The 24787-nt window shown below is 49.0% G+C and overlaps 1 protein-coding gene and 1 pseudogene across 1 annotated transcript in view; one reads left to right on the top strand and one right to left on the bottom strand.

Annotated features, from left to right (window-relative positions):
• The window catches only part of PREX1 (phosphatidylinositol-3,4,5-trisphosphate dependent Rac exchange factor 1), a 266015-nt gene that overhangs the window by 11921 nt on the left and 229307 nt on the right, over nt 1-24787 (top strand). The window lies entirely within an intron of this gene.
• On the bottom strand, nt 23844-24782 carry LOC102982514 (ADP-ribosylation factor 1-like; annotated as a pseudogene).

A 24787-nucleotide genomic window follows, 5' to 3' on the forward strand; every position in this document is an offset into this window, starting at 1 on the left:
CGTGAGCCATGGCCGCTGGGCCTGCGCGTCCGGAGCCTGTGCTCCGCAACGGGAGAGGCCACAGCAGAGGGAGGCCCGCATACCACAAAAAAAAAAAAAAAAAAAAAAAAGTTATGTTTACCCTATACTGTAGTCTATTAAGTGTGCAATAACATTATGTCTAAAAAAAACAATGTACATACCTTAATTAAAAAATACTTTATTGCTAAAAAGTGCCAAAACAATTGCAATAGTAACATCAAAGATCACTGATCACAGGTCACCATAACAAATATAATAATAATGAAAAGGTTTGAAATATTGTAAGAATTACTAAAAGTGACCCAGAGACATGAAGTAAGCAAATACTGTTGGAAAAATGGTGCCTACAGACTTGTTCGACACAGGATTGCCACAAACCTTCAATGTGTAAAAAACACAATATTTGCGAAGCATGATAAAGTGAAGCGCGATAAAATGAGGTCTGCCTGGACTCCTCTGTGGTTGGGAAGAATGTTCAACAAATGTCACTTACATCAGCGTGGTTTATAGTGTTGTTCAGGCCTTCTGTGTCCTTACCGACTTTTGGTCCCCTTATTCTACCAGTTACTGGTAGAAGTCTCCAACTATGGTTGTAGGTCTGTGTATCTCTTCCTTGAATTCTTTCAGTTTTACTTTAAAATCCTTTTGTTGGAACATACACGTTTATGATTATGTCTTCCTGATGAATTGAGTCTTTTATCATCATGAAATACTGCTCTTCACCCCGATAATGCTCATCGTCTTGAAGTCTCTTTAGTCTGATATTAATATAGCCACGCCAGCTCACTTATGCTTTCTGCTTTCCATCTCTTTCCTGTTAGCCTCTTTGTGTCTTTATATTTCAAGTCCACCTCTTATAGGCATCACAGAGCTGAATCTTGCTTTTTTATCCATACTGACAGTCTCTGCCTTTTAATTAGACTATTTAGCTCACATACATTTAATGTAATTATTAACAGGGTTGGGTTTAGGTCTAATATCCTGCCATTTCATTCTGGTTTGTTTGATGAGGCAATGGCAATCAAAAAGGATCTCCTTCTTCCCCATCCCCATTGCGCTAAAGGTAAGGGGAGCAGGAAATTGAGGTTGATTGAATCCAGACTCCTTGCTGTGGCTTACAAGGCCTCTGTGGTCTGGACTCTGCTCACCATGCCAACCTCATCTCTCCCTACATTCACTGTGTCCTGGTCCCATCAGCTTTCTTTCTGTTCTTGAACTTGCTAGGCTGGTGAACCTTTTCATTTGCTGTTCCTCTTGCCTGCATCTGTGCCATGCATCAGGCGTCCTTCCCTCTTGTTCAGCTGTAACTCCAGTGTCACTTCCTCAGAGAGCCTTCAAGTCATGGTCTCTGTATCACCACACCTGTTTTCTTCTTGGTACCTGTCACTCCCTGAAATAATCTTGTCTGTTTACTTGATTAGTGTCTGTCTACTCCACTAGAATATAAGTCATATGGTCTGCTGTGTTCCCTGACACCCCTCCAGCACCTAGCACATAATGGGCGCTCTGTTAGTGTGGGTCGTGGGAGTGAATGTGTGAGTGAAAGGGATTGAATGGGGTTGCACTCTGTGGCAGAGGCCCTCCTGGTTCCTGCCACCAGGCCTCCTTGGTTCCTTGACTTTGGGGAGCATGGACCCCAGCGTGGGGAGTGGCTGCAGGCTGGCATCCTTGACCTCCTGCCCTTACCATGCTGGGAGGGCAGAGGGAGCTCTGTGTGGTCCCAGCCACTAGCTGATGGCTGGCCAGGCTGTCGATTGGGTGGTCTTTTAAGGTTTATTTCCCCTCGATCACAAAGGTAATAAATACAGTGGGGGCGTGTGTGTCAAAAGCCCATTCCCTTATGTCCGTTCAATGACAGGCTCTCGCTTATGGAACCAAGTATGGTAAAATGATGTTTTATGTATGTACCTGGCTGTATATGTTATACCTTTCTACATATGTTCAGGGGTCTAGACGTAGAACTCCAGTGTGCTGTATTTGTGGACATTTTAATGCATTTTTTCAAAGTTAATTTTTTGGTAACTTTTAATTTTGACCTTTCAAGAATATAGAGCACCCCGTATACCTTTCACCTGAATTCACCAGTTGTTGGCCCTGGGCTACATTTGTTTTAAAATTCTCCCCTCGTCTTTCCCTTCCTCCCCACTTCCCCTGCCCTCTACATACGCACATATGCGTGCATACACACACACACACACACACACACACACACATATTATTATTATTACTTTGATCCATTTGAGAGTAATTGCAGACATGATGCCCCTAAATAATTCAGCATGTATCTCCTAAGAACACGGACATTCTCTAATATAACCACAAGATACTGAACAAAATCAGGAAGTGTAACACTGATAGTAAATTATACAATCCATGGGAATTCCCTGGCTGTCCAGTGGTTGGGACTCCACGCTTTCACTGCCGAGGGCCCAGGTTCAGTTCCTGGTTGGGGAGCTAAGATCCCACCGGCCATGCGGTACAGCCGAAAAAAAAAATTATACAATCTGCAATCTGTATTCAAATTTCACCTATTTTCCCAAAAATGTTCTTTATACCTCCCCTCCCCTCCTTCCCCATCCCCAGTCCAGGGTCCAATCCTGGATCATGCATCATATTTCGTTGCCTTCTTTGGCCATTTTGACAGTGTGTGACTTTTAGCCTTGTGTGGGTAGTAGGAACTCTCCACTAAGATGTGGCTCTGCCGGTGCTTGTCCCAGGCCACTACTTACCAGCTCTGTGACGTTGGGCAAATGCCTCTTGGGCCTCAGTTTCTTCGGCTATAAAAAGGGGAAATCTCTGTTTCTCCCCCATAGGCTTCTTCCCTTCCACACATTTTATTGAGTGTCTACTGAGTGCCTGGCTGTGTTGTAGATGCTGGTGAGTCAGGAGTCACAGGGCAGGCAAACATCTGGGCCCCCGGGGTGGCGGCTGAGAGGAGAAGGTTAGGTGGAGTAAAATAGTAGGTGCTGGGCACAGAGCTGGCTTCCGGGGACGCCCTCCACACATTGGCCGTTTTTGCTGTCTCTGCGCTTTGTAGAACATTTGGAAAATAAAGACAAGCAAAAAGATCTCACCCTTCCAAACAGTCACTTCACCTTTTGGTACATTTCCTGCTTGCTCTTCGCATTCTGTTTGAGCTGAGGTGTGATCACGCCGCACACACGACGTTTCGTCTTCTCTTGCCCCTTCTGTGCAGCTCCCTCGTGTCCCTGCCAAGCACTCTTCATCACTAAGCCTTTAATGGCTTCTTAGTGAAACGTGGGGCTCTGGATCCGCTCTGTCCAGGTCGAGTTGTTAGGGAACTATTGACTGAAACCGCCCACCTTGGCCGGGCCCGCTCGCCTGAGTTGCCTCACAACCGGAGGTCCCGATAAGGAACATGGTGCCGCTGTGGAAAACTAACCGAAAGAATTCGAGAGGGGCCTAAAGAGGGAGGAGACAACCAACCTCCCAGAGTCTTTTGCGCTGGAATCCATCTTGGCTGAGAGATGCGTGCGCCACGAGGAAGGACCCTGACTCAGACTATGGGCCACGCAAGGTGATGGGCCAGGGACAACCCGGAAACTAACCGTATTACCATAAAACCTGAGACTGCGAACCACGTGGCAGAGCAGTTCTCCTGGGGTCCCTGACCCTGATGCTCTCTGCCCGGGCGCCCCTTTCCACTAAAGTCTCGTGCTTTGTCAGCACGTGTGTCTCCTTGGACAATTCGTTTCCAGGTATAGACAAGAGCCCACTCTCGGGTCCTGGAAGGGGTCCCCCATCCTGCAACAAAATCCTGGCTACTTACTGGCTGTGTAATGGCGGTCAAGCTGCTTTACCTGGGCATGCCTCACTTCCAGAAATAGTGCCACCTCTTAGATTGATGGGGAATTAGATGAATTAAGATCCGTAAGATCTGTAAGCTCTCAAAACAGTGCCTGGCACATGGTAAGCATTCCGTATTTATTAGCTATAATTATAATAATTATTATAATAACATAATATAATAATATACTAATAAAATTATTATCAGTTAACCATTCCTTTTATATTGGGCATTTACATAGATTTCAGCTTTTCACAATTACAGAGTACATGTGTCTTTGTTCAAGTTGCCAGTTCTTTTATTGATTCAGTGACTGGGGGCTGAAGAAACTTTGGTTTAGGGCCTTTTGGTCTTGAAAAAAAAATTTTTTTTATTTTTGGCTGCGTTGGGTCTTCGTTGCTGCAAGTGGGCTTCCTCTAGTTGTTGTGAGCGGGGGCTACTCTTCGTTGCGGTACGTGGGCTTCTCATTGCAGTGGCTTCTCTTGCTGCGAGCACGGGCTCTAGGCACGCGGGCTTCAGTAGTTGTGGCACATGGGCTCAGTAGTTGTGGCTCTTGGGCTCTAGGGCCCAGGCTCAGTAGTTGTGGTGCACAGGCTTAGTTGCTCCGTGGCACATGGGATCTTCCTGGACCAGGGCTCGAACCCATGTCCCCTGCATTGTCAGGTGAATTCTTAACCACTGTGCCACTAGGGGAGCCCCGGACCTTTTGGTCCTTACTAACCCAAAGAAATCATTGGCACCTAGAATCCTAGAATCGGGTTGTCAGAGCTGAGAGAGACCATGACGTCATCTCACGCATTCATTTCATTTTTCCAGAAGGAGAAACTGAGGCCCAGAACTGTTCAATGACTTGGTCCAGGCTTACCAATTGAGTTTGTGGGTGAGATGGAACTTGAAATTGAAAGCAGTTTTCCTGACTCCTATCCCATGATTGTTCTGCTTTTGTCCAACAGCTCAGATGCTTGGAGGGCAGAGAGGGAGCTTTAAGTTGTGTCCAGATGAGTTGGAGGAATCCTGTGTGCCTCGAGGATGCCTTTGGGAAACTTTATTTTCAGATTCTGTAACTTTAGTGACCATAAATGGTATGTGTGTGTCTGTGTCTGTCTGTCTTACTATCATTCATCCTCCATGGGTCCATAGCACCATGAGTTCCAAACTGGGGGTCCTCAAGCCAGCGCAGGCCCGTAAATAGGTTTTGTCAGGCCTGTACAGTGTTTTAAAATTTTTTAATTGGTTTCCTGCATTGAAAAATCAAGAAATTTCATACAAAAATTTATATTTCTGATTTCTTAAATAATCAGAAGATCTGCCCACATCAAGCTTGCATGCCTACAGGCCAACACTTGGCTGGAGCTGAAGAGCAGCTGCCTTCTTTAGACAGGGCTTGCAGTCTTCAGTTTGCCACAGTCTCCACCCTTCCTTAATGTCCCTGACATTGAAACCAAATATTGGTTGCCATTTATCATTGTGCTTGCTCTGCTGTTTTGTTTTGTTTTGTTTTGTTTTAAATACAGTTAAGAGGACATTGGAATATTTTTTCTAACCCTTGTTTCTATCAAATGGAAAACTGAAAGCCAGTCCAAGAGGGTTACATATTTTAAGAAACAAAGGAGGGGCAGGTTTCCCATTGGAAGAAGGATGTGTTTAATAAGCAAAAAAGTGCTTTTTTGTTAAAAGGATGTGACTTTCATTGTCATTACGAAAGACACCCATCCAGTCCCCCCTCCTCCCCACTTAGGCAGCTGAGTCTGAGATGCATCTTGTAGTTTGTGGGTGGTCCTTCTATTCTCTGAGGTGAGTAGAGGGGGAGAAGGTTGTTCTCTCTTAGAGAGGGTGACTCTCTTATCCTGACTTCCATTTCCTGTGGCCTGTGGGCAATCATTCTCTTTTCTTTTTTGCAATGTCAGGAGGTTGCCACATTCATCTGTCCTACTTCCTGAATCTTGTTCTGTACTTATGCTCCTTTGGGAGATCCTGGGGTGCAAATCCCAGAGAGGAAGCAGTGAGCTCCTACAAGGGTGTTAGGGGGTCCCTCAGCTACCGTCTGGGGCCTCCTCTTGGACTTCAGGACCCTGGTACCATCCCAGTCAGGCTTGGTGTCTTCCTGTACTTGTGCAGCCCCGTGGAAACCTCTCCCCTGCTTTGTTTCTCCCAAATCTAGAAGGTTTTGAAACAACAACAGTAATAACAACAACTATAACAACAACAGTAATAGCACTGCTCTTACTCACAAGATCAGCAAATGCTGGTCGTCAAGATTCTTTGGTTGCAAGTGACAGAAAACCCAGCTTAAACTGCCTTCAGCAGAGACAGGAATTGCTTGGCTTGTGTTAAGAAAGGGTCTGTCTGTTGTCCTGGGGTAGCCTCTGATTGGCTGCCTTGAGTCATGTGCCCATCACTGAGACTGACTGGCCAGGTCTGGGTGAGGGGCCCACCTGTACCACATGGCAGTGGGGGAGCCATGGTTCCTGGAAGGAAGACTCCAGGGTGCTGGGACCAGAAGAAGGGGAGGGATGCCAGCTGGGAGCATCTCTCCTCCACTGTGCTGGTACCATCATCCCAGATTGGAAGGCTTTACTTTCTCCAGAGTCTTGGGTCGCAGGGAACCCTGTTGTCACTTGGGCTGCCTGCAATGCCCCGTGGCTTTTCCACATCCTACCTCAAAGCCTTGCTCATATCCTGCTTCCTCAAGAGGTCTTCCCTGACTGTTCTGGCTCTTTCCATGGATCTAATAATAGCATCAGCATCCACACGTGTGAGATGTCTTCAGTGGACATGTCTCAAGCAGCATAACCTCCCAGGAATCAGGCGGGAAAGATGTTCCAACGTTGCCTATTTTATGGATGAGCAAACAGAGGCTCAGAGAGGTTCAGCAACCAGAAAGGCTTGAGGATCACACAGCATCCTTTTCTCTCATTGGAGGCTCCATCGTGTGTGTTTTGTCTTCTCTAAGGCCATACAACCTGGATTTGAATCCAGATTCTGCCCCTTCTAGGTGTCGTCACCTTAGGAAGACGGCTTAACCTCTGTATCTGGGGGAAGAACATTCCAGGCACAGGGAACAGCAAGTGCAAAGGCTCTGAGGCAGGAGCATGTTTCAGGAACAGCAAGGAGGCCAGAGTGGCTGGAGTGGAGTGAGCCAGGTGAAGCGTGAGTCGGAGGTGAAGTCAGGGAGGTAACAGAAGGATGGGGGAGGCTGATGGGCAGATGGTACAGGGTCTTATGGGCCATTGTAAGGATTTTGCATTTTACTTTGAGTGAGGTGGGAGCCCTTGGAGCTTTTGAGCAGAGGAGGGACAGAATCTCACTTAGTTGTCACAGGATCCCTCTGGCTACCAGTGGAGAATAGACTGTAGCGGGGCAGGGTGGAGGCAGAGGAGGAGGCTGCATGGTAGCCCAGGTAGAGCAACATGGCAGCTGGGGTCTGGGGTGTTCCACAGGTGGCAAGAAGTTAGTTCATTGCCCCTCCTTTGTGTTCCTGTGTTGTTCGTTAGCTGTATGACCTTGGGTCCTAGCTTTATCTCATTGAGCCTCAGTTTTCACATCTGTAAAACGGGGTTAATGGTGTTACTTCTCTTATCAGGCTGTGGGCATGAGTTACATGCGATGATAAATGTAAAGTGTTTCCCGGAGTGCCTGGCACGTTGTAAGCTCTCAGCAAATATTTGTGGAATAAACCAGTGAGTGAACGACTGGGAGTTTGGGGCTGCTCCAGCTCTGCCCAAGGCATCTACCCATGAGGTAGCCCCAGAGCGGGAAGCATCCTGTCCCCCTGCCCAACTCCACCCGCCTCCTCCCCACACACGGAGATTTGAATGAACAGAACCCAGAATGTTCTGGCAACAGTCGCTCCCTCTTTCCTAGTGACAAAGACATCTTTGTTATGCCTGGGTGTGAAATCCATCTCAGAAATGAGGATGATGCAGGCTCAGGAGGCAGCTCGCAAGGCTGGGGAGGAGCTTGGGAGGAAGACATCTCAGGGCCCTGTAGAGGGACAGCCTGCTCCCACACAATCATCTAGCCTCATGTGGGTCCAGAATGCTCTTGAACTGGTAGTACTTTGTGGAACGAGAACGATGTGGAGCCACATTTCTGCTGAGTAACCGCATCAGTCAACACTACCTTCTGTAGCATCACCATTATCTCTCTCTCACGCACAGAAAAAGTGATAATACCCAGTGCTGGTGTGCCTGCTGGGAATTGCACCGTTCCATAGCATTGCTGTCAGGAGTATTAATGCTGCTGTCTTTTGGGAAAAATAGTCTGGCCATGTTTTCTTATTTATTTATTTTCCTTCTCGTTTCATTGAGATATAATTCACATACAGCACTGTGTAAGTTTAAGGTGTACAGCGTAATGATGTGACTTACGTCATGAAATGATGATCCCAATAAGTTTAGTGAACATCCATCATCTCATAGAGCTACAAAATAAGAGAAATAGAAAACATTGTCCTTGTGATGAGAACTCTTAGGATTTACTCTCCTGACGACTTTCATATCTAACGTACAGCCGTGTTAAGGATATTTATCATGTTGTAGTCTGGCAATGTTTTCAAAAGTGAAAACCCAGGATACCCTTTGAATCAGTTCCTTTGGGAATCTCTCCTGTAGAGCCAAGAAGAAAAAGTATGTAAAGGTGTCAGAAAGTTGTTTGTTCCGGTTTTGTTTATCATGACCCTCCCCCGCACAAAAGGCAACCACTTGGGTATTCATTCGCAGAGAAAAGGCTAAGGTTTTTGCTCACCCATGGTTGGGATGTTGGGCAGCTGTTTAAAAGAGTGAACTAGATCTCTTCTCTTGATGTGAAGGGCTGTACGTGCTGAACTGTTGAGCAAGAAAGGTTAAGTTGTGAGTCAAGTGTAGAGGGTGATCCCAGTTTTCTAGGAGAAAACCTAACAGCCAAAAGACCCTCTGGATGGGTATTTACGAATCTTGAGAGAGGCTGTAGGATGCATCCCAGGATATTAACATTGGTGGCCTTGGGCTGAGAATGGGGAGGGTTTTAGAGAAAGATATTTTGTATATCTTTGTATTTTTTTTTGCATTGTTCACTAGTTATAATGAACACATTATTTTTCAAATTAAGATAAACTGACAATTAAAAAAAGACAGTTGCTGGCTTCTAACTCATGTGTGGCGGACCCGTCCATAATATTGGGTCATATAAACCCTCCCATAGTCCTTTGAGAATCAGGATAACGGAGTGGTTGAACAAGATTTTGAATCCAGGCCCCTTATGTTAACTCTGGGCCCCAGATTTGACCAATGGACAAAGATCTTTGCCCTTGTGGAGCTGACATCCTGGTCAGTGTAGAACTGTGCCTAGAACAGGGGTTTCCAAACGAGGGCACGTTTTGCTCCCCAGGGGACATTTGGTAAAGTGTGCAGATGTTTTTAGTTGTCATAATTGCAGAGGAAGGATGCTACTGGCATCTGGTGGGTAGAAGCCAAGGATGTTGCTAAATAACCTGCAGTGCCATAGGACCACCTCCATGGCATGAATCATCTGGTCCCGAATATCAGTAGTGCTGAGATTGAGAACCATGGGCTAGATCAGTATCTGGCACACATTAAAAGCTCAACAAATATTAGCTGCTGTGATGAAAAGGTGACATAAACATGTCTTTGTTTGCTGCCCATCTTACAGACAAGGAAATCGAGGCTTGGAGAGGTGTCGTCACCGAGGTGGGAGTGGGATGCCCCATCCCTGGGGGAGGGAGGTGGAGTTCGGGGCTCGGGGCTGGCCTGTAAGTCCAAGAAGTGGGAGACCTCGATGCTGGGGAGACTCTGCAGACCCAGGCCTGAGCTGGGTGCTGGCCACCCCTCCTGGCTCCCCAGCTTGGTGCCAGCACTGTCGTCTGCCAGTCACCATGATGTCTCGATGTCTCGGGCCAAGGTATGTTCTCAGCCCCCTCCCCATGTGTCAGTCTTTGTCACGTCCTCTGTGTTGGCAGCTCCGGAAGGTGGGGCGGGGGCGGGGGATTCTTTTTATTTCCGCTCAGGAAAAGCTGTGTTTGGTAGCAGCACATGGTGTCAACAGCCAGGGGCCTGATTTGGGCAGCTCTGCCAGCTGACAGCCTTTGGATTACCTTGCGACAGCCTTGTCCCTCCCCGAGCCTCAGATTCCTCAGCTGGTTGATGGAGTGGGGCGGGCAGTGCTGTATCCTCCCCTGCCTCTTTCTTGGACACAGGTGAGATGCTGGATGTGCTGCTCCTTTGTCCACAGCAGGTCATTCTAGAAGGAGGAGCTGACGTCATTATTACTCTTTATCATCGGTGGGGGTGGGAGCCCAGTGTCAGGGGGCTGGGGATGGCTCCTTCCTTCTCTCCCTCTGTCATTTTATCCTCATTCTGTGATTGAGTTCGTCTTGTTCCATCACGTTAACTGCCATCCCTTTGCTGACATTTCCCAAATTTATATTTCCTACTGTGACCTCTGCCCTGACCTCCAGGCATCTGTATCGAGATGATGATGACATCTCTTCTTGGATGTCTAGCGGGCATTGCCAACACCCCATGTTCAGCAGCTCGCCCTGCTCCCAGCCCCTTCTGTCTAGGTAATGGTCCCTCCATCCTTCCAGCTGCTCAGACTCATCCCTGGGGCCATCTCAATTCTGTTCTTCCTCTTACATCCTGCATCCAAACGATCAGAAAGTCCAGCTGGCTCCACTTTCAACAAGCGTCCAGAATATGGTTACCCCTCACCCCTCTGCGGCTGCCACCATGGTCTCAGGCACCATCGTTTCCTGCCGGGACTGTTGTGGTCACCTCCTCCCTGGTCTCTTGCTTCTGCCCTTGCGCCGGACAGGTGGTTCTCCACACACATTGTCTGTAAGTCAGGTTACGTTCCTCCTCTGCTCAAAACCCTCCTATGACTCCCATCTCACTTGCTGTAAATGTCAAGGCCTTGATGATGACCTAGGAGGCCCTTCAGTATCTGTTTTTCCTGCTCCACGTGTCTGTCTCTCTGACTTCATCTCCAAACATACCTGACACATTCCTGCCTCAGGGCCTTGGCACTTACTGTCTGCTTGCTCTAGAACACGCTCCAGGTATTCATGTGGTTTGTTACCTCTTTGGGTCTCTGCTCTGATATCCCGCTTTCTCGGGGCAACCTTCCCTGACCTTCCCATCAAAAAGCATACCTCTTCCCCATGCTCCCTCTCCCCCTTCTCCATTGCACTTAGATTTTACTTACTTGTTTGATAATTGTCTGCTCTCCCCTCCCTAGAATTTAAACTCCTGGAGGGCAGGGATTTTTGTCCCTGCTGTTCCCTGCTGCCCCCAGACCTAGAACAATGTCTGGCATACAGAGGGCGCTCAGTGAATATTTGTAGAGTGAAGGAAGGAAGAGCCACCCATACATTGTCCCATATCTCTTGAGATTATTTTGTATGTCAGGTTTTCTTCTAGGCATCGGGGACAGCACTAAATCAAACAATGGTTTGTGTCCTCAAGGAGTTCTAATCCAGGGGAGAGAATGGACACAAGTAATGACATTACAGTGTGTTAAGTGCTTTAACAGATATATTAGTCAGGACTCTTTGGGTTGTGAATGACAGAAACTCCAAGTCAGAGTCTTAAGGAAAAAAAAAAAAAGGCTATTATGGGCTCAGTTGACTCAGGAAAAATGGCTTCAGGCATAGCTGGATCCAGGTGCTCTCTGGCCTGACCCTTAGGACACGTACCCATCCATGAACCAAGTGTTGCTTATCTAGGAGCCCAGAACTCGGATTGCCTGGCTTGGGTCACGTGTTCATCCTTATCGATGGAGGTGAGGGATCAGCTTCTCCACAGGTACATGTAACAAGAGCAGGGCTCAGGGTTGACTTTCAGGAGGTCACATCTCCGGGAGCTGCAGAAAGGGTGGATTCACATAGATTCTAAGCAGTTTTTGGGGTGTGTGGCCCTGTCTGTTGCAGGTGGCTGGGAGGTGGAGGAGGGGGTGCTGCAGGTTTCCTGGTGACAGGTGGCCCCCTGCCTCTCCCTGCACTTACCTCCTTTGCCCCATGCTTTGTAAATATTTCCGGCTCGCTGCCTCTCCACTGTCCTCCCTTGCCTGTATCACAAAGGGGCTCCAGATGGCGTGGCTCTCGGGGAGTCTGCCACACAAATCTGTTGGGTTCTAATCCCCCTTCTCCCTCCCCAGCCACATATGCAAGGCTCTGGGCTTCTCGGATCCTATTTCGGGCCTGAGGGAGGAAGGATGCTCAGGGACCCCGATGGGCCTCACCACTCGTTCTGGCCTGTGGTGCTGGGAGGCCACTTTTTATATGAGTGTGGCTTCATAGGCCTGCCCTGGGTCTTTTGGTTCCCAGGGACACCCTGGACCAGACATGCCTGCTATTGCCTACTCTTGCTGGGGTCTAACCCAGGATGTCTCAAGTTTTACTATACATAGAACTGCCTGGGGTAGGTCTAATTAAAATGCAGATTCTGGATCAGCAGGTCTGGGGTGGGGTCTGAGATGCTGCATTTGTAACAAGCTCCCAGGAGATGAGATGCCCGTGCTGCTGGTCCAGGGACCACACTCTGAGGGGCGAGGGTCTCAAGTACTTTCTACTCCTTGGCTCGTCCCTCCCCCTCCCCAGGCTGGGTCAGATTCCCCATTGCTCTCTGCACCGCCTGTCTTCTCTCAGAGCCCTTGTCACACAGGGAATAGGTGATCTACTGTGTTAGATACATTTTAAGCTCCAGGAATCTTATTTTCTAATGTCTTCATACTGTCAGGAAATACTGATTAAGGTCCTACGAGGTGCCAGGCATTGGAGAAGCAACAGAGAGCAAAACAGACAAAATCCTTGCCCTCAAAGACCTGGCATCTAAATAGGAGGAGATGGACAATAAACAAGAAAAATCCTGCAAGTGACAAGTGCTATGAATATCGTAATACAGGGATATAAATTAGATAGTGTTGGGGGCTGTTTTGGATCTGATGATCAGAGAAGGCCTGTCTGGTGAGATGACTTTTGAACTGGGACCTGGTTGCCAAGAAGCCAGCCGTTGGAGGAAGGGCAGGAGGAATTGTGTTCCAGGCAGCGGGAGCAGCCTGTGCAAAGGCCCTGGGGCAGGGATGAGCTTGGCCAGTTTTAGGATCGGCAGGGAGGCCGGTGTGGGGCTGGGGTGGAGCGAGTGAGGGGACAGTGGGTGGGGGAGGAGGTCTGAACAGCGTTGTGGGGTCTGCATCACACGGAGCCCAGGGGAGGAGCTGGGCTTTTATTCTAAGCAGCAGAGGGTTTTTGGCCAGGGGGGTCACAGTGAATGAGTTATCTTAGAAGAATCCCTCTGGCTGCTGTGAAGAAAGTAGATGGGTGGGGAGAAGGGGAGAGGAGTGGCCAAGTTCAGGATTTGGGCTGGTTTCTGAGCAGAAAGCCAGTTTCCATGTGGCGGAAACTGTTGCCTTGGCTCTCACCTACTCAAGGATCGTGCTTTGGCCAGAACGGATCCCATTAATGGACGGTTTTAGGAGCCTTCTGGGTGCTGCTGAGTGGTGGGCCGGTCTGGACTTGCTTCTGTGGAGATGGCTATTGCTGGGTGGGCGGCTGGGAGGGTCTCATCTCAATGCTTGTCAGTGAGGGGGAGGGCCCGGCTGGGCCTGGCCTCTCACAGTTTGACATCATTTATCCACACAGACATGGAGAGTTGCTGAAAGAGGGAGTGTGCCTTATCTTGCTTACATGGTTTCCATAAAACTACGCTGCATGTGATGTCAATACATAGTGATACCAATACTGCTACAGCCATTGATAATAATAGCTGATACTTATTGAGTGTTTCCTTTGTAGATCATGTTCTAAGCCCTGCAGTGTGATCTCACAGGATGCTCACTGTCATCTGTGAGGAGAGGACTCTTATTATTCCCATTTTACAGACGAGGGAACTGAGGCCCAGAGAACTACAGGAACTCGCGCAAAGGCCACCCAGTTTTTAAGTGGCACATTGTAAGTTCATATTTTTAGAAATCCCGTGACGATTTGCAGCCACAGTGGTTTGGTCCCGTGTCATGTATGTTAAAGGCATCGCTCTCATAAAGGTCAGTGCTGAAAGCAGACCGTGGCTCCTGGGGTTGTTTTGGCCCACTCCAAGAGCCTCAGGACGTGGCGAGTGGGACCCTCCTGCCATCCGAGAGGCTGTGTGCCCTCTACTTGGTGCTGACCATGGGCAAGTTGTGCAGCCTCCCCATCCTCAGTTTCCTCATCTGTGAAATGGGGGAGGAGGGGAGGCGAACAAAATCCCCGCCTCCAGGCCTGTGTGGTGAGGAGTCAAGGAAAATCCTGCTTCAGGGGTTTGGACAGAGCCTGGCACATGTAAGTGCTGTTACTTTCACTGTTATTATTATCTTTATTTTTATTGATGGGTAGAGTGGTAAATAGAGTGACCAGCTGCCTTGGTTTGCTTGAGACTGTCCTGGTTTTAAAACTAAAAGTCCCGGGCTTCCCTGTGGCGCAGTGGTTAAGAACCCACCTGCCAGTGCAGGGAACACAGGTTCGATCCCTGGCCCGGGAAGATCCCACATGCCGCAGAGCAACTAGGCCCGTGCACCACAACTACTGAGGCCATGTGCCACAACTACTGAAGCCTGTGCGCCTAGAGCCCGTGCTCTGCAACAAGAGAAGCCACGACAATGAGAAGCCCGCGCACTGCAGTGAAGAGTAGCCCCCGCTCGCCTCAAGTAGAGAAAGTCCATGTGCAACAACGAAGACCCAACACAGTCAAAAATAAAACAAACAAACAAATAAATTAAAACAAAGAAACCAAAAAAACAAGAATAAAACCCTAAAAGTCCCTCATCCCAGGAAGCCCCTCAGTCTTAGATAAACCAGGATGGTTGGTCACCCTCTGGTTAAAGTGCTTATAAATAAGTTTAGGCCTGCCCTGGCATCAGCTGTGTCTAGATTTGAATTCAGCTCTGCCACTTGAGCAGGTCACTTAGCCTCTCTGTGCCTCAGTTTCCCCACCTTTAAAATGGGGAGTGATTGTTGTACCTAACTCGAAAGATTTTTGTGAGGTTTAAATGCGATCAGGAGTAAAAGGGTTTGGTGGAACAGTTACGCTGAAACTACCTGGGGGGCCCAAGTGGACTGGAGAGAGGCTGAGACCATGTTGAAGGCTGGGTGTGGGTCTTCCCCTCCCCCACAGCTGGCCCCAGCTTCTGAGTCAGGCCGGCTCCATCCTCCACCACATCAAAGTTCTCCCAGGGCCCCTTTATGGCAGGGGCTGCTGGGCCCCTGGTGCAGCGGCTGATGAGAGCAAGATCCTATCTGCATGGGTGGAGGTGCCTGGCAGCCGGGAGGCCGCCCCTGCCCCTCCCACACAGGCCCTCGCTGGTCCTCTTGGGGTGGACAGAAGCCTGCATGTCAGCAGGACCCCAGACAAGCTGGTCAACCTCTCTGCTCCTCCTTTTCCTCCTGTCTAAGTGGAGATGCTAGAGGCTCCCCATGGGGTGCTCGGGAGGGCCCCTCCAGTCTTGGGCTATGTTAACAGAATGCATCTTGGACCAAACTGGGTCCCAGATGGTGGCGTTTGAAATACTTTACTGTGAACCAGCTGATGCTTTGAAAGCACACCAGCTCCAGGGCAGTGGTGGGACTGTGCTGCTCAAAGAAGGGTTACAGGATTTATAGAAGTTGCTCTTTATTCTTAGGAGGCTACAGACAGTGTGTTGGGGAGCATCTTAAACTCGGTGGTTGCAAGGGTCTCCGTGCAGTGAGCCCCTGCCACCCCCAGCCCAGTGTGCAGGGGAGTGTTGAGAATTAGATGGAGGAAAATAAGTGGCTTCTCAAGAAATGGTAGCTGCTAATTTTTTAAAATTAAACTTTTATTTATTTATGTTTACAGATTTAAGTCAGGGTCTCGCAGAGATCTGGAAAGATTCCAACGTAATCCCAGTAGGAGGACAGATACACAGCCCTCTGCAGACTCATTTAGTCGGATGACAGTGACTACAGGAGATACATTTTACTGAGCACGTACTATATGCAAAAACCCCAAAGTCCTTGCTCTCCTCTGGGTTTGCTCCAGGGACCGACAGCACCCACAAGGGAGTTTGGACCTACTCCAGCTCCACTGTATCAGAATCTGCTCCTAACAGGCCCCCCGATGATTTCCGAGCACGCTGCAGTTTGAGAAGCGTTGGTTTGGCTGTTTTTCCCTCCTTCAGTCCCTCCAACTACCCTGTGAGGTAGAGCTCCTTAAAAAAGGGGAAACTGAGGCACGGAGAGGCTGAGTAACCTGCCCAGGCTCACGCAGCCAGCAGAGTTTCTAAGAGGCTATGACAAGAGGCAGAGGCAGGGCTTGAACTCGGGCCTCCCTGCGCCAGAACCCTGCTCTTGACCGTCAGGTTACCACTCAGCGGTGCAGCAGCTGAGAATGTGGGAAGCGAGTGGGTGATTCTGGCGGGGGGAAGGATTGGCCTCTGGGGCACCCTGATTGAGTCGGACCTGCCGAGAGGAGGAGGTCTTGGCCAGCAGAGGGGTGGGGTGATCGGTCCCCAGAGCGAGCCTTCATTTGCCCGTCCCCGCCCGGCACCTGGTAGGAGGCCCCCGCCCCTTCGCTCTGCTCCAGCTTCAGGAGCTGTACGGAAACCCTGAAATGCAGACCCTCCTCATACTGCAGGGAGATCTTGGCTGGGCCAGTTAGTAGCCCAAGAGCTGGTCGGTAGCAATTGGTTAGTAAGTGCCTGCTTACTGTAACAGAGCATGAGGCAGCTCTTGAATTAAATGCAGTTAAAGAAGAATAGGAGCAATCTTTTGCTAATTAATCAAATCCCCCATCTTTATTGAGCACCTCCTTTTTTTAAAAAAAAAATTATTTATTTTATTTATTTATCCTTGGTCTCCCTGGTTCCCCTTCGCTGGGCGCGGCCCTCTCCAGTTGCGGTGAGCTGGGGCCACTGCTCGCCACGGTGCGTGGGCTTCTCATCGCGGTGACCAGTCCTGTTACGGAGCACGGACTAGGCGTGCGGGCCTCAGCAGGTGTGGCTCACAGACTCCAGAGCGCAGGCTCAGCAGTTGTGATGCATGGGCCTAGTTGCCCCGCGGCATGTGGGATCCTCCCGGACCAGGGCTCGAACCCGTATCCCCTGCATTGGCGGGCGGACTCTTAACCGCTGCGCCACCAGGCAAGCCCTGTTGAGCACCTCTTGTGTGCCAGATGCTGTACTAGGTGCTGGGGACACAGGAGTGAACAAAACAAAGTCCCTGCCTTGGTGGAGCTGATGTTCTAACAGGGGGACGACAGAGAAATAACAAGTGCAAAGGAGCAGGACCATTCCAGATTTTAACGCCTGCATGCTGGGATGGAATCAGGGCAGGGAGGATGGTGCGTGTGATGAAGAGCGACCTGGAGGAGGTTCTGCCTTCCGCTGGGTGCTCAGGAAAGGCCTGACCTAGCAGCAAAGCCATGAATGATGCATGGGAGCCAGGTATGTGACAGTTTGGGGGGAAGAGAGTTCCCAGGAGGAAATGGCAAGTGCAGAGACTGGGAGGTGAGAGAGAACTTGGTGAGTCTGAAGTGCAGCAGGTGCTGGAGTGGAGGGAGGGAGGGGAGGAGATCAGGTGAGGAAGGTAATGGGCACTTGTGCAGAGCCTGGCAGGTAAAGGTGAGCGGGGGTGGGGGATGCCCTTCCTCCTGGCACGGCGGGCCGACCTGGAGGGCTGTAAGCAGGCGGGAGTATGGTCTGATTTATGTTTTAAAAGGGGCTGCTTGGGTCAGAGTGTGGAGGCTGGGCTGTAGGACCAGCAAGACTGATTGGGTGGCAGTAACTGGCAAAGGATGGTGGCAGCTTGCACCAGGAGGTGGTACAAAGAGAGGACGACAAATTCAGGATGGTGATAGAGCTGGCTCAGACTTGAATTGGTGGCGGAGGAATGTGGGAGGTGAGGCTTTTCAGCAGAGGGGAAGTTAGACCTTGACTGGTGTAACCTGGAAGGCTTCCTGGAGGAGGTGTAGGCGGTTAGGATGGGCGTTACAGGCTAGGGGACATTCTGGCAGTAGAAATCCATGAGCAAGGGCCAAAGTGGGTTCATATGGCTTATGTAACCTCCTTCCCACCCATAAAGGTCACCGGCTCAGAGTTGTCCCTGGGGTTTCGAAGCTAGAGAAGGGATTAAGGGTCAAAGGTTTAGGTCGCCTCCTTGAGTGCGGGCAAGAAGACAGTTAAGGGAAAATCAGGACTCCCAGGCGGAGGAGTTTTGAGGCTCTTAGCCCTGGCCCTGGCTGGATGGCAGGCCTGTCACCCACCGTTCCTGGACCTCGGTTTCCTCAAGCATCAAGTGGGGTACCAGGGAGGTGCAAAGCGAGCCTGCGGCAGCCTGGCAGGTTGAAACAGAGGTTGCCATTCCAGAGCCTGCCGACCCCGTGCCAGGGCCCAGAGCAGCTTGGTTTGCAAGGCGGCACTTTCTGGGTGAGAACAGAGTTTTTGAGGAGGGCGTGGAGGGGGGAGGAAGGGGGGCTCTTTCTTTTTTCTCTCTGGACAGATCATTGAGGAGGAGCGGGCACACAGGGGGCAGTGAACAGAGACAGCGCTGTGGGCCTCTTTTTTGGGGGGCGGGGAGGGGAGAAGGAGCTAGGTCAGCTGTATGGGCCACTTAATACCCATGAACTTGCAATTAAATGCGGAAGTGGGAGACAAGGGGGTGGTCAAAGGGGATATTGTTCCGGCTCCGGAGAGAAGGGCGGCTGGAGCCCTGGGGAAATGGCCAGCCTCCAACATGAATGGGCTTCAGTGTCCTAGGGGGGCTGGAGGGGGCAGGGGGCCGTCATTTGGCCCTTTGTCCTGTTCTGCTGGACCCAGCCACAAAGGCCAGCTTGATTCTCGTTTGGTTTCTTTTGGGGGGGCCGAGGGGGGGGGGGTGCCTCGACCCCAGCTTGGCCCCCTCCCAGGGCCCCAAGCAAAGTGTTCCCGCTGGCCATGGGGGGCTCTCTAGAAATCCCCCTCACTGTGATTGAACTTTGTTTTTTCCTGAAAATTTTTTAATTTTAATTTTTTTAGGCATGTCTTACATGCAAATTTTTTTAGGCATGTCTTACATTTTTTTAGGCATGTCTTACGTACAATATTAAGTGTATGGCTTGATGAATTTTTACATGTAATTTATCTGTGTAACCTTCACCCACATCAGCTAGTAGATATTGCCAGCACCCCAGAGGGTGTTCCCTCCCAAGTCAGTATCCCTCAAAGTAACTACTGTTCTGATTTCAGTCATCACAGATTAGTTTTGCCTGCTTTTGAACTTTATGTAAAGTGGAATCATACAGTGTATGCTCTTTTGTGCCTTTTAATTTTTAAAATATTATAAATATACAAGTATACATAACTATATATGTATATATGTGTGTACCTAAAAATTATATATACGTATACTATATATTATTTTTATATGTATTGTATGTAACCATTTCCATGGTTCAAATTAAAAAGGCATAAGTAATTCAGATTAAAAAGTCAGCCTCCCAGAACTATGGAGACAGTGAAAAGATCAGTAGTTGCAAGGGGTTGGGGTGTGTGGAAGGATGAAAAGGTGGAGCACAGAGGAGTTTTAGGGCAGTGGAACTGCTCTGTGTAGTGGCATAGTGATGGTTGCATGTCATGCATTTGTCCAAACCTGTAGAATGTACACAACATAATATAAGCTATGGATTCCGGGTGATTCTCGGTAATGTATCAGCACACGTTCATTGATTGTAACAAATGCACCACTCTGGTGGGGGACGCTGATAATGGGGGAGGCTGTGCGTGTGTGGGGCAGGGGGTAGAGGGGACATTTCTGTACCTTCTGCTCCATTTTGCTGTGAACCCAAAACTACTCTAAAAAAATAAGTCAAAAAAAAAAAAGTCAGCCTCCCAGGTCCCTCCCCAAAGCTAGCCGCTGACCTTGGGCCCTTCAGATAGTCTGGACACACCCCTTTTGTTACATGGAAGTGATGGCTTGTTGTACTCACATTTCTGCACTTGGCTTTGTCCCCCTTTTCATCCTGTGTCCTGGAGATTGTTCTGTAATAGCACATAGAATTCCACTGGATGGATGCATGGTGGCTTTTTTTTAAGCTGGTCTCCTCTTGATAGACACTGAGGTTGTTCCCATCTTTCGCCGTTAACAAACGATGGTATGACAGATGCAGACTACTTCACACCTGTAAGTTCATTCATTTCTGGGAAGGGAACTTCTGGGTTAAAGGGTATATACATCTGTTGTATTTATTTATTTAATTTTCCCTTCCAGTTTTATTGAGATGTAATTGACCTACAGCACTGTGTGTTAGATGTACAGCATAATGATTTGACTTACGTCCATCATGAAATTATGACCACAGTAAGTTTAGTGAACACCCATCATCTCTGGCAGATACAAAACAAAAGAAACGGAAAAAAATGTTTTTCCTTGTGGTGAGAACTCAGGATTTCCTGTCTTAACAACTTTCATGAATAACATACAGTGGTGCTAATTGTATTCATGTTGTGCATTACATCCCTAGTATTTGTATATCTTATAAGTGGAAGTTTGTACCTCTTGATCAAATTTTCTCTCTTACCCCCTGCCTCTGGTAACTATGAATCTGATCTCTTTTTCTGTGAGTTTGTTTTTTGAAGTATGATTGACCTGCAACACTATGTTACCTCCTGGTGCACATCGTAGTGATTCAGTATTTCTTTTTTTTTTTTTTTTTTTTTTTTTTGTTGTTGTTGTGTTACGCGGGCCTCTCACCGTTGTGGCCTCTCCCGTTGCGTAGCACAGGCTCCGGACGCGCAGGCTCAGCGGCCATGGCTCATGGGCCCAGCCGCTCCGCGGCATGTGGGATCTTCCCGGACCGGGGCATGAATCCGTGTCCCCTGCATCGGCAGGCGGACTCTCAACCACTGCGCCACCAGGGAAGACCTGATTCAGTATTTCTGTACATTACCAAGTGATCACCCCAAAGGGTCTGTCCATGTGTAATTTATCACTCATCTTTATTAAATGACAGATATGGATGCAAAATCTCCTTGTAGAAAATTACAGACAAGGGAACCTTTTGCTTCCTATCCCTGGTTGCCCCCACCTCTAGTGTCTCTTGTTACTAGTCTACTGTGCAGCGTTCCAGATCTTTCCCTGTGTGTTTGTGTCGTTGACATACATAAATATGAACCTGTGGAAAAGACAGTGTGTGTTTTTATGTGTGTGCATTTGTTTAAGTAAAAGGCCTCAAACTGAGGCCATGTTTAAAGCTGTAGGCTCCGGAGCCAGGCTCCTGGTTTAAATTCTAGCTCCGTCCCTTTACCTGCTCCCTGAGGGTAATCTCTTGTGATCACCCAGTATTCCGCAGCCTTGTTCACTGTTTAGAGGATCTTTTTATGTTGTTTTGCACACTTCCAGCTCATTCCTTCTAACTTCTGCCTATTCTTTCACAGGACGATTATACTGGAGTTTATACATCCGTTCCCCTCTTAATAGGTATCTAGGTGGTTCTTTTTCTTTTATATTAGGAATTCTCAACCTTCACATAATTGATAGTTTGGGCTGCGTAATTGTTTGGTGTGGGGGGCTCTCCTGTGCACTGTAGGGTGTTTAGCAGCATCCCCGCCTCTACCCACTAGATGCCAGTAGCAACCCCCCTCCCCCCGAGTTGTGACAACTGAAAATGTCTCCAGACATTGCCAAGTGTAGTGCCGAGAAGTGCTACAGGGAGCATCGTTCTTCAAGCCTCCCTGTATGCATGGACAATGGCATCATTATTGTATTGCTATCTCACAGATAAGGAAATGGAGGCCCAGAGAGGTTGAGTCATTTGTTTAAGGTCACACAGCAAATACATGGCAGAACCAGGATTTGAGTTCATGCTTCTTCCCATTTTGAGGGCACCCACCAAGTGCCAGGCATGGCTCTAGGCTGAACTGGGTGTTTAATGGATGCCAGCACCGACCCAAGCCCCTGCCCTCATAGAGCTAACATTCTTGTGGGAACGGCAGACAGTAAGCTAGTCATCTGAATAGATACCTGACTCATCTGGTGGTGGTTGATGGGTGAGGGTGAGGAGATAGAGAGTCACAATAACAATGCTACCTGACATTTAATGATATTTTACAGTAATAACTGATGTGTAGTGAGGGTTTAAATACATCAGTTCCCGTTCTAAAGAGTTTCACAGGATTGACTCATTGAATCCCCGCCAAAAACCCCTATGACATACCATTAGTCTTATTCTCATATTGCAGATAGGGAAACTGAGGCACAGAGGTATTGAAGTCCTTTGCTAGGAAGTGGCAGGGCCGGTACAAGGACCTGGGTTGCTAGAACTCTTAACCATTGTGCAGGCTGCCTTCATACCTACTCTAGGACCTACTTCCTGGGTGGTCGTGAGGGTCACCTGCTCTAAGAGCATGACTCAGTGTGGTTTGCATGGAGATAAGGACAGAAACTGAGAGTAAACGTTTAAAGTTTTATAGCAATTTCACAGAGTAATTTTATGCCAGTTTAGTGCAGTACTAGAAAAATTAGGCATGTAGTCTGCCTTTTTACTTTGTTTTTCTAGTAATTCACTTTTATTGCAATTTTCGAAAGTATTAATCTCAGACGGATTAGAAATTAAAGACAAAAATAGTTCTTCCCAACAGATAGTTGGAGGAATGCTGTGTTAGGATGGGGAAAGTGCTAAGAGCAGGCCCTGGCCCATGGTATGACCTCTGTAAATGTGAGCTTTATTATCAATCTGTTGTTCTGACATTTGGTTCTCTCCATATAAGCTCCTTACCCCTGGGAGCTAGAATGAGCTGAAGGATCTTCTTCCCATTTAATGGATGAAAAAATCGAGGCCCAGGCAGGTTAGGTGTTTAGGATTGGCTGGCAGGGTCTAGATGCTCGGGGATCTTTTCTTTGCCGACCCTGCCTGGGCCATGATATTCATGCCCCTCTCCAATCCAGGCAGCTGGATAGGCCCTGACCTGCAGGCTTCCCCGTGGACGTGCGGTTGACCAACAACCTGGAGCCCTGGTTAAGCAGGTCCTAGAGAGAGACTGGGCTTCCCTGGGGACTGTAGGCGGCTAGGGCCCCTCATCAGCCCCTCTCTTTGTCTCCGTGGCCATGACAACCTGGCTGGGCTCTTGGCACATCCAAGCCCAGCCCCCAGCCTGACCAGCCGGCTTCCTCCTTGGCTGAGGCCGCCCTGGCAGGCTGCTGCCTGGCTGGGGAAGCCGCCCCCCAACCCTCATTCCCCTCTCTCCCACTGATGGGGGCTCTTGGGCAGGCCTGGTGCTGCCATTTCTCTTTTTGGTTTTTTTTTTATTACTAATTGTGTATTGAAAGTAGTAAGAGGTTCCACGACACCAAATAAACCAGTTCTGAGGTTTTCCCCAAGATAAAGTTTAACAGCTCCAGCTTCTTCAGTGTTTATCAAAATACAAAAGAACAAAGTAGAGGTTATCATTTTTCGATGGCAGATCTGACCCTTGCAGGCTGAGGGAGTGAAAGCACACGTAGACAGGGGCTCTGAGGGGCTGGGGCTCAAGGATGACCACCCGCGTTCCTGCTGGTGAGACCCCAGAGAGCCCGGAGCAGGCAAGCAAGGGGACTGCAGGGCTCCCGCTCAAACCAGAGCATTGCAACCAAAGTGCCCATGCTGACCCAAGCAAAGGCTGGGGTTCCTCCAGGGGGTCTGAGAGCGGTGGCTGCAGCCTCCAGCCCATCTCCTGGGCAGCCACGTAAGCACAGATACAAGCACAAACGCTATGGGGTGTGGGATGACCCAAGACAGAGCAAGTCACAGGGACCCCTATTGTGACCATGCAGAATGGATCATAGCTGGTTCTGCCCCGTTTCACGTTCCCAATGGGAAACAGACTACTGGTGGACCGGACTCAGCCTATTACTGCAGAACCTACGCTAGGCACATTTCTCCCTTCTGTGTGTTGAAGTGTTCTCCTTATCTTGTATTTGTAACTATTTTAAAAAATGCACTGAGTTTGGGTTAAAAACCAACCACCAAAATGGATCTCAACACGGATGTAAAGCCCAGAAGAGGAACATCGGGCTTTTCTGACACAGTGACTCCTGGATGACCCGTGTCCCTAAAATCCCTTCTCAGTACTAAACAGTGGGTTGATTTTCTTTTTACAATTAAAAAAGCTGAGTAATATTGCATAGGAGTACCAGAAACTGCCTCACTGGAAACAAAAACTATTTACATTAAATAAAAACCCAGTTGCAGGCTGCGTCTGCACATTTACAGCATGGTGAAGCACACTGTGACGGGCTGTGGAGACAGCTTCTGGCACTCACACCCCAGGGGCACGTTTGCCACATGAGGGTAAAGCGAGGGCAGAAGGAGGGAGTGTGAGGGGAGGAGAGAGGAGTACAGCTCGCTTCTGGTTCTGGAGCTGATTGGACAGCCAGTCCAGTCCCTCATAGAGCCCGTGCCCGCTGATGGCACAGGTGGCCTGAATGTACCAGTTCCTGTGGCGCAGAGAGTGCAGACCCAGCTTGTCCGTGATCTCAGCTGCACTCATGGCATTGGGGAGGTCCTGTTTGTTAGCAAACACGAGCAGAACGGCGCCCCTGAGCTCATCTTCTGCCAGCATCCTCATAAGCTCCTCTCGGGCCTCGTTCACACGCTGTCTGTCATTGCTGTCAACCACGAAGATGAGACCTTGTGTGTTCTGGAAGTAGTGGCGCCACAGAGGCCGGATCTTGTCCTGGCCGCCCACGTCCCACACAGTGAAGCTGATGTTCTTGTATTCCACGGTTTCCACGTTGAAGCCTAGAGTGGGAATGGTGGTCACGATTTCACCCAGCTTCAGTTTGTACAGGATGGTGGTCTTTCCCGCAGCATCTAGCCCCACCATGAGACTGAGCATTTTTTTTTTTGCCAAAAAGGCCCTTGAAGAGGTTTGCAAAGACATTCCCCGTGCTGTAGACCTGTGGGAGCAACACTGGCCAGAGAAACCTTCGGCGGCCGCGGCGCTGGTGCTGCCATTTCATGTGGG

The sequence above is a fragment of the Physeter macrocephalus genome, chromosome 14 (assembly GCF_002837175.3).
Source record: "Physeter macrocephalus isolate SW-GA chromosome 14, ASM283717v5, whole genome shotgun sequence".
Lineage (NCBI taxonomy): Eukaryota > Metazoa > Chordata > Mammalia > Artiodactyla > Physeteridae > Physeter > Physeter macrocephalus.